This window comes from Labeo rohita, unplaced genomic scaffold (genome assembly GCF_022985175.1).
Source record: "Labeo rohita strain BAU-BD-2019 unplaced genomic scaffold, IGBB_LRoh.1.0 scaffold_2010, whole genome shotgun sequence".
Taxonomy (NCBI): domain Eukaryota; kingdom Metazoa; phylum Chordata; class Actinopteri; order Cypriniformes; family Cyprinidae; genus Labeo; species Labeo rohita.
Genome location: NW_026128232.1, coordinates 4,465 through 11,558, shown reverse-complemented (window position 1 = coordinate 11,558; position 7,094 = coordinate 4,465). Strand labels below are relative to the sequence as shown.

At 42.1% G+C, this 7,094-nt stretch overlaps 1 pseudogene; it reads left to right on the top strand.

The window, feature by feature from the left end:
• Positions 1–4: 4 nt before the first annotated feature.
• On the top strand, positions 5–6,887 carry LOC127159231 (pregnancy zone protein-like; annotated as a pseudogene).
• Positions 6,888–7,094: the final 207 nt, after the last annotated feature.

Sequence of the window (7,094 nt, the reverse complement as noted above, 5' to 3'; positions counted from 1 at the left end):
GGATGGCAGCCAATGGCCAAACAAACTGTTGTTGAATCTGACTACAAACCAGAATGGACTGGCTGTGTTCTCCCTCGACACTGCTACTTTTCCTGAAGTTAATCTGAATCTGGTGGTACGGCTTGTCCCTCCTTTTGAGTAAAGTTTTTCTCTTGCAAGAAGCCAATTTCATTCGTTTGTTCCCCAGGCAAGTGCAACTCCACAGGTTGTTTATGGTTATAAATCGCCATACTTCAGTACAGAAACGAGGGTGATTCTGCTGCTTCAAACTGCTACTCCCATCAGTCCAACGTTTAGTGAACTGACTATAGAGAAGCTTGAGCAGCCACTGAAATGTGGTGCTGCATATCCAGTGACTGTCAAGTATTCCTTTGTTGGAGAGACTGGCGACTACAGTGTTGACATCATTTATATGGTATATAGATATTCATTGTGGTTTTTGATGGTCTGTTTGCCTGGCACCTTTTGTGCACCAGTCTGGCTTTCTGTCCTCTGTCAGGTCTTGTCCAGAGGAGTGATCGTTCTGCATGGGTTTGAGAAGGTTCAAGCAAGGGATTCTGATACGGTCACGAGCGGCACTGTGTCGTTTCAGTTGTCTGTTGGTGTCAATATGGCTCCAGTAGTGCAGATTCTGGCCTTCTGTGCTCTGCCCAGTGAGAACGTAGTGGCTGCTAATGTGGCTTTTGACACGGAAACCTGTTTCTCAAACCAGGTATTTGGACATCTAGCATCCTCCTCCACCCCCCCCCCTTATTTTTTTTTTTTTTTTTTTTTTTTTTTTTTTTTTTTTCATGTGGGCAGCTGTGACCATGTCATTCACGTTGTGAGCTGCTTGTTTCAGGTGTCTCTGCGGTTCTCTCCGGCTACAGCTGTTCCTGGTGAGGGAAATGTTTTGACTGTCTCTGCTCAAGCAGGTTCCCTGTGTGGCCTCAGTGCTGTTGATCAGAGTGTCCTGATCATGGAGCCTGGAAGACGTCTGAGTGCTGAAGCGGTATCTATGTGCAACTAATCAGTTCTTGAAGCAAAGTTTTAATGAGTTTCATATCTGACAAGAATAACACAAGCATGTTATGGCTGACTTCACTTTGCTTTTTGCGGTGGCATTGTTTATGTGGGCTCTTAAGTTTAGTCCCCTTACCCATGACTCTATTTTGAGTCTATTAACTAGATAAGCACTCGGTGATTTACTTGTTTCAAGACTACCATTTTTTTTTTCCCCTCCCTGCTGTTTATAGGTGTTCAACTTGCTCCCGGTGCAATCACTATCAGATTATCCTTTGGGTGTTGAGGATGAACAGGAGTGCCTGAATGTTCGACCGCGTCGAGCTGTTCCTACAGACCAAGCTTATGAAACCTTCAAGGTAGAAATTGGTTTGCAATCAGTCACCGAATACTCCCTGAATTCACAGTCCTTTCTGACCTGTTGTTCTGACAGGGTATGGGGATGAAGATTGCAACCAATTTGCCTGTCCGAGAACCGCAATGCCTGACGTACAGAGGCCTGAATTACTATCGCAACTTCCGTGATGGTGCGTCTCAGGTTCTCAATCTAAAATTTGCCACATGACTTGTTGGTTCAATCAGTTTAGCTGTAGCTGGTAGTGATCAAATCCGCAAGAGTTTTCAAAGATTTGCAGTGTCTGTTATTGAATGTTAACATGACTTGATATTAATAGATTTTCTCTTGGTTTCAGTTATGTTTTTCCGTGAGCCTGTTGCTTTTGCAATGGCTGAAATGGCTCCTGCTGCAGTTGCAGAAAGTGCTGGAGGTGAGAGCAGTTCCTCTTTTGATGTGACTGTTAGGACTTACTTTCCAGAAACGTGGATCTGGCAACTCGCTCAAGTGGGGTTAGTGGCTTTGTTCTGCACTTTTCAGCAGTTGATGCCATTTTAACAAATTGTACTCCTGTTCTGTTCTGTTCTCTTCACTTCTACTTCTGGTGTCCTTTCTTCAGAGACTCTGGATCCACACAAGTTCCTCTCAAGGTTCCTGACACAATCACAACATGGGAGACTGAGGCCTTCTGTCTGTCCTCCAAAGGTCTCGGTCTGGCTCCTCCTGCTCTGCTGACGGCCTTCCAGCCATTCTTCCTGGAGCTCTCCCTGCCTTACTCCATCGTCCGTGGGGAGACTTTTGAGCTGAAGGCCACTGTCTTCAACTATCTGTCCAAATGCATTATGGTCTGGTTTCACTTTGAGATGATGGCTCCATAGAGTAGATATCAGTTTGTTTGCTTAATGTGCAATGTTGTTCATTGGCAGGTTAAAGTGACTCCAGCACCATCCTCAAGCTTCACTCTTAGATCACTTAGTGACACATATTCATCCTGTCTCTGTGCCAATGCGAGGAAGACCTTTAAATGGGTTTTCACAGCTTCTGTTCTCGGTCTGTTTCGGACAATTTCCAAGTTGAGCTGTATGTGAAGTGTTGCTGACTTTTTGTCTATACTGTAGGAACAGTCAATGTGACAGTCAGCGCTCAGGCCGATCAATCCCAGTCTCTGTGCGGTAATGAAGTTGTGACCGTGCCGACAAGAGGACGTGTTGACGTAGTCACTCGAAGTCTGCTTGTTCTGGTAAGTGTTGAGCAGCCTTCTGGGGTTTGACAGGGTTCATTGTGCTTTTATTGATGTGTGTTTTGTTTTTGTAGGCTGAAGGAGTAGAAAGGACTATCACTGAGAGTTGGTTACTGTGTCCAAAAGGTTTGTTTGCACTAAGTGCTTCCAAAATGTTCTCCCTCTACCAACAAATGGTAGCCTAGCGTTTCAGAAGATTCTCCTACAGATAAATTTGATCCACAGGTTTCAGTGCTTGGTAAAGTGGTTCATTGATGAAAATGGACATTGTGACATTTGGCAAAAAATGTGATCCAGGGATCAGCCAAATGTTCCGTTTCAGTCATTGGGGACATAATGGGGCGTGCGCTAAAGAATCTTGATATTATTAAAAATGCCTTCTGGCTGTGGAGAGCAGAATATGATAGTTCTTGCTCCCAATATTTACATCCTGCAGTATCTGGAAGTCACAGCACAGCTCACCGCAACCATCCGAGCGACCGCCATTGGTTACCTTCAGAGTGGTATGGACAACAAATTTTTTTTTTTTTTTTTTTTTTTTTTTTAGAGACTAAATCAAGTCCTGTTCATTGGGCGTGCCTCATCCTGTCTAATCATTCCTGACCAAATTCCCATGTGGCTTTTGACCTGAACAGGATACCAAGGACAGCTGAACTACAGGCACAGTGATGGTTCATACAGCACATTTGGTTACGATGCATCCAATACATGGTGAGTTTCATGCAGTTCTTCTAGTCTTTGATACTGTTAAAGCAGTTTACATTGTAACAAGACTGTCCATGACCAGGTTGACTGCCTTCGTCCTGAGGTCTTTTGGCCTTGCGAGGAACTTCATTTACATCGATCCAAATGTCCTTCAGAGCGCAAAGAACTGGTTGATAAGCAAGCAGGGTTCAGATGGCTGTTTTATGCAGCAGGGAACTCTGTATCACAATGACATGAAGGTATGTTGCATTTCTTCAACTGCATAACGGCTCTGAAGGATTTTTTTTTTTTTTTTTTTTGTTAAATAAACCTATTATGCTGCTGCATTTTAGGGTGGAGTTGGTGACAATGTCACCATGACTGGCTACATCATCGCATCGCTGCTTGAACTAGGTGTCCCTGTCACGGTAAGAACGTTACATATGTTTTTTTAAGTTTTAATTTGATTTGCTCTTAAATTTGACATTTTCTGTCAAAGCTAGAAATTAAAAGTAAATGCTGGTGAAACTAGTTTTAAGGATTTATAACTTTATGGTAATGCTTATATAAGGCTCAACTATTGTATCTTTTAATATGGGCATTAACTGAGCATGTCTTGTTTGTTGATGGTACAGAATGCCGCCTTAATGGTATTTTTAGTGTTCTGACACCTGCTTGTTAGATAGAGAGATAGATAGCCATCTATTAGTCAACAGTAGTTTTTAAAGGCACTGCATAAAGTTGACCTTGTTTGCTCCGCTTTCAGGATCCTGCCATTACTAATGCTCTGTCATGCTTGAGATCTTCCGTTGGGAACCTGGGAAACACTTACGCCACCGCTCTGCTCGCCTACACCTTCAGTCTGGCTGGAGAGACCAGTACACGATCTCAGCTTTTAACAGCCTTGGACAACACTGCCATTTCTGAAGGTGAGACTTGATAAGTGGTTTGAATTGGTTTATTTGTATGGTGCTTTTCATAAAACATTTGTTGTCGTTCTTCATCTCCTCTTTTAGGTCCTAAACTTCATTGGTCTCAGACTTCATCTGGTGATACTCTAGCAGTGGAAATCAGCTCGTACGCACTGCTAGCCTTTCTCTCGGTGCAGCCTGTAACTACAATTAATCTGGGCTATGCTAACCGCATTGTCACCTGGCTTGTGGCCCAGCAAAATCCCTACGGAGGCTTTTCCTCCACCCAGGTGACCTGACGATTGTCTAATTTTTGCTCATTTTGTTTCGCAGATGCTTTTATCCAAAGTAACTTGAGAGGAAATGGCTGTAGCTCAAATTGCAAAGCATGGTGTTAGCACCCTCAGGTTGTGGACTCGAGTCCCATGACTTTACTCGAACTCGAGTAACTACATTGTAACTATTCTTATACACTCTTCTGCTTCATTTCATGTATTGCTTTGCTCAGTAATTGACATTCTGTATCAGTTTAGGACTTGAAGTACCATAAATGTTTTCGAAATATTATAAATGATATTATAAATAAGTCCCGTAAATAAAGCTGTCTGTTTCTGTAGACCTTCGTCAGTAGGTGGCGATTAAATGAGTGTCTGTATTAGCAAGTTGACAATTGACTGATTCGTTAATCACTGAATCACTAACAAATGAAACCTAAATGAGACTTGAAATATTAATTCACTTAGGCCTATATTTCTTCACAAACAATGATTGATTTCCTCAATGAAACTCCACTATCTTTAAAATTATACTTTACTATAGACATTACTGATTTTAAATTTGCTGGAGTAATTAATACAGAGACCCTAATTTGGGCAAATGGCACTAATGACTCGTTTACAACTTCATGCTTAAAGCGGGGGATTTGACTGCGCTTTGCAAGACAATGACTTGGTCCAACCTCTGATTGAGGGCTTCAATTTTGCTGACTTAAACCCATTAATATTTGACCACTTCACCTGTGTTAAATGAGTGACGTCATGTCCAGTGATGTGAACTCTACATAGTCAACATTTGAAGTGGATCAAAACCTTTCAGAGTTGTCCTAAAACCAAACCGATACCCATTCCTGTCTTAGGTCAACTTTGAACTCTTTAGATCCACTTCAAATGTTGACCACTGTACTTGACTTGGTATATCTTAAGATATTCACGCAACTATATTTGACTGTGACACAAATATTTCACTCAACTTGAACATTTCTGGCACTTGTTCCAGACCTGTATGACCTCTATCTCTTGTGCTCAGCAGAAGATTGTTTGTCAGTTAACCGTAGCCATTGTCTGCCATAGTATCGGTGAAAATGCTATGGAAGTCAAAGGCTACCAGCAGCTGTTTGGTTGCCAGCATTCTTCAAAATGTGTTTAGGACATTGAATAAGGTGACAAATATACCTTTTAATAGCTGCTCATTTTGTGTTTGTTTTAGGACACCGTGGTGGCTCTTCATGCTCTGTCGGTGTACGCTGCTCAAGTGTTCAGCTTGGAGGGATCCAGCACAGTTACAGTTCAGTCGTCAGTAGCAGGAGATGTTTATACCTTTGATGTGAATCGGGACAATCGGCTACTTTATCAGGAGAAGCCACTGAAGAACTTTCCAGGCAGATATAGTGTTAGAGTGAAGGGATCCTGCTGTGTGTCTGTGCAGGTGTGTATTTACCTCCATTACTTCTGTTTCTGTTCTGCTCATGCTAATTCCTGTTGTTTTGCTTTGCAATCACAGATTGCGTGTTTCTACAACATCCCAACACCTGTTAAAGTTGCCAGAACACTAAGCGTTGAAGCAAAGGTGACAGGAGATTGCCGGCTGCCTGGAGCCAGTCTCATGCTGAACTGCACAGTGAAGTAAGAACTGCTTATAAACCTTCTAAAGATGCTTTAATGTGAAGTCGGAAGCAATTCTGTGCCATTTTGCTGTGTAAATTGACGTTTTGGTCTTAAAGAGCAACTGTTTCCTTGTTCCTGTTGCTTTTATCCTCTATTCCCCTTCATTCAGATACAACGGCGCAAAACCAACTACTAACATGGTTCTGGTGGACATTAAACTCTTGTCGGGATTCACCGCGGACACATCACTGGTTTGTATCCATTTTTAAGGTGACTTTGGGGTCCTTGAAGTGGCTTGAGTTGTAAATGATGGACTTTCTTACAGCTTGGATCATCACCGGAGTCATTTGCTCCATTAGTGCAGCGGGTCGATGCTGAAGATGATCACGTGCTTGTGTATCTGAAAGAGGTGAGACTAACAATGACTTTGATTTTGTCTCCTATTTGAAGATATTGCCATTTGATCCTGTTATTTTTGCTGTTCATTACTGTGACACTGCTTTGAAATGATCTGTATTTGCTCTTCATCCCTTCTGTCACGCAGCTTCCCAAAGGTGTCCCGATGAGCTACAGGCTTCAGCTGAAACAGGTTTCTTACAGTGCAGAATCTCAAGCCAGCAGTCGTCAATATTTATGACTACTATCAGACAAGTATGCTTCCGTTGTTTTATTCATGCTTTTTTTTTAATTTCTTAAGAAGATGATCGAGCTTGTTTTCCCTCATTTCTTTTCAGGTGATTCGTTCGAGACAACATACATGTCCCCCTGTCAATGATTGTGCTTCAGTACTTGCTACAGGATACATGAATCAAATAAAACTCCTTTTAAAGACACATCGGTGGTAGTGGTGCATCTTTTGTTGAATACCTGAAAGTGATTGTATGCATGTGCGCACATTTATGAAAATTACTTAAATGTAATAAAACTGTCTAATTAAACGGGCCCAGTCCTGGCTTAGTTTAAGCCCTGTCTGTGAAATGGGCCCAAAAGTGTAAAATGCATGTCACAAATGATGTACTTAACTGTCTAGCATGTAAACT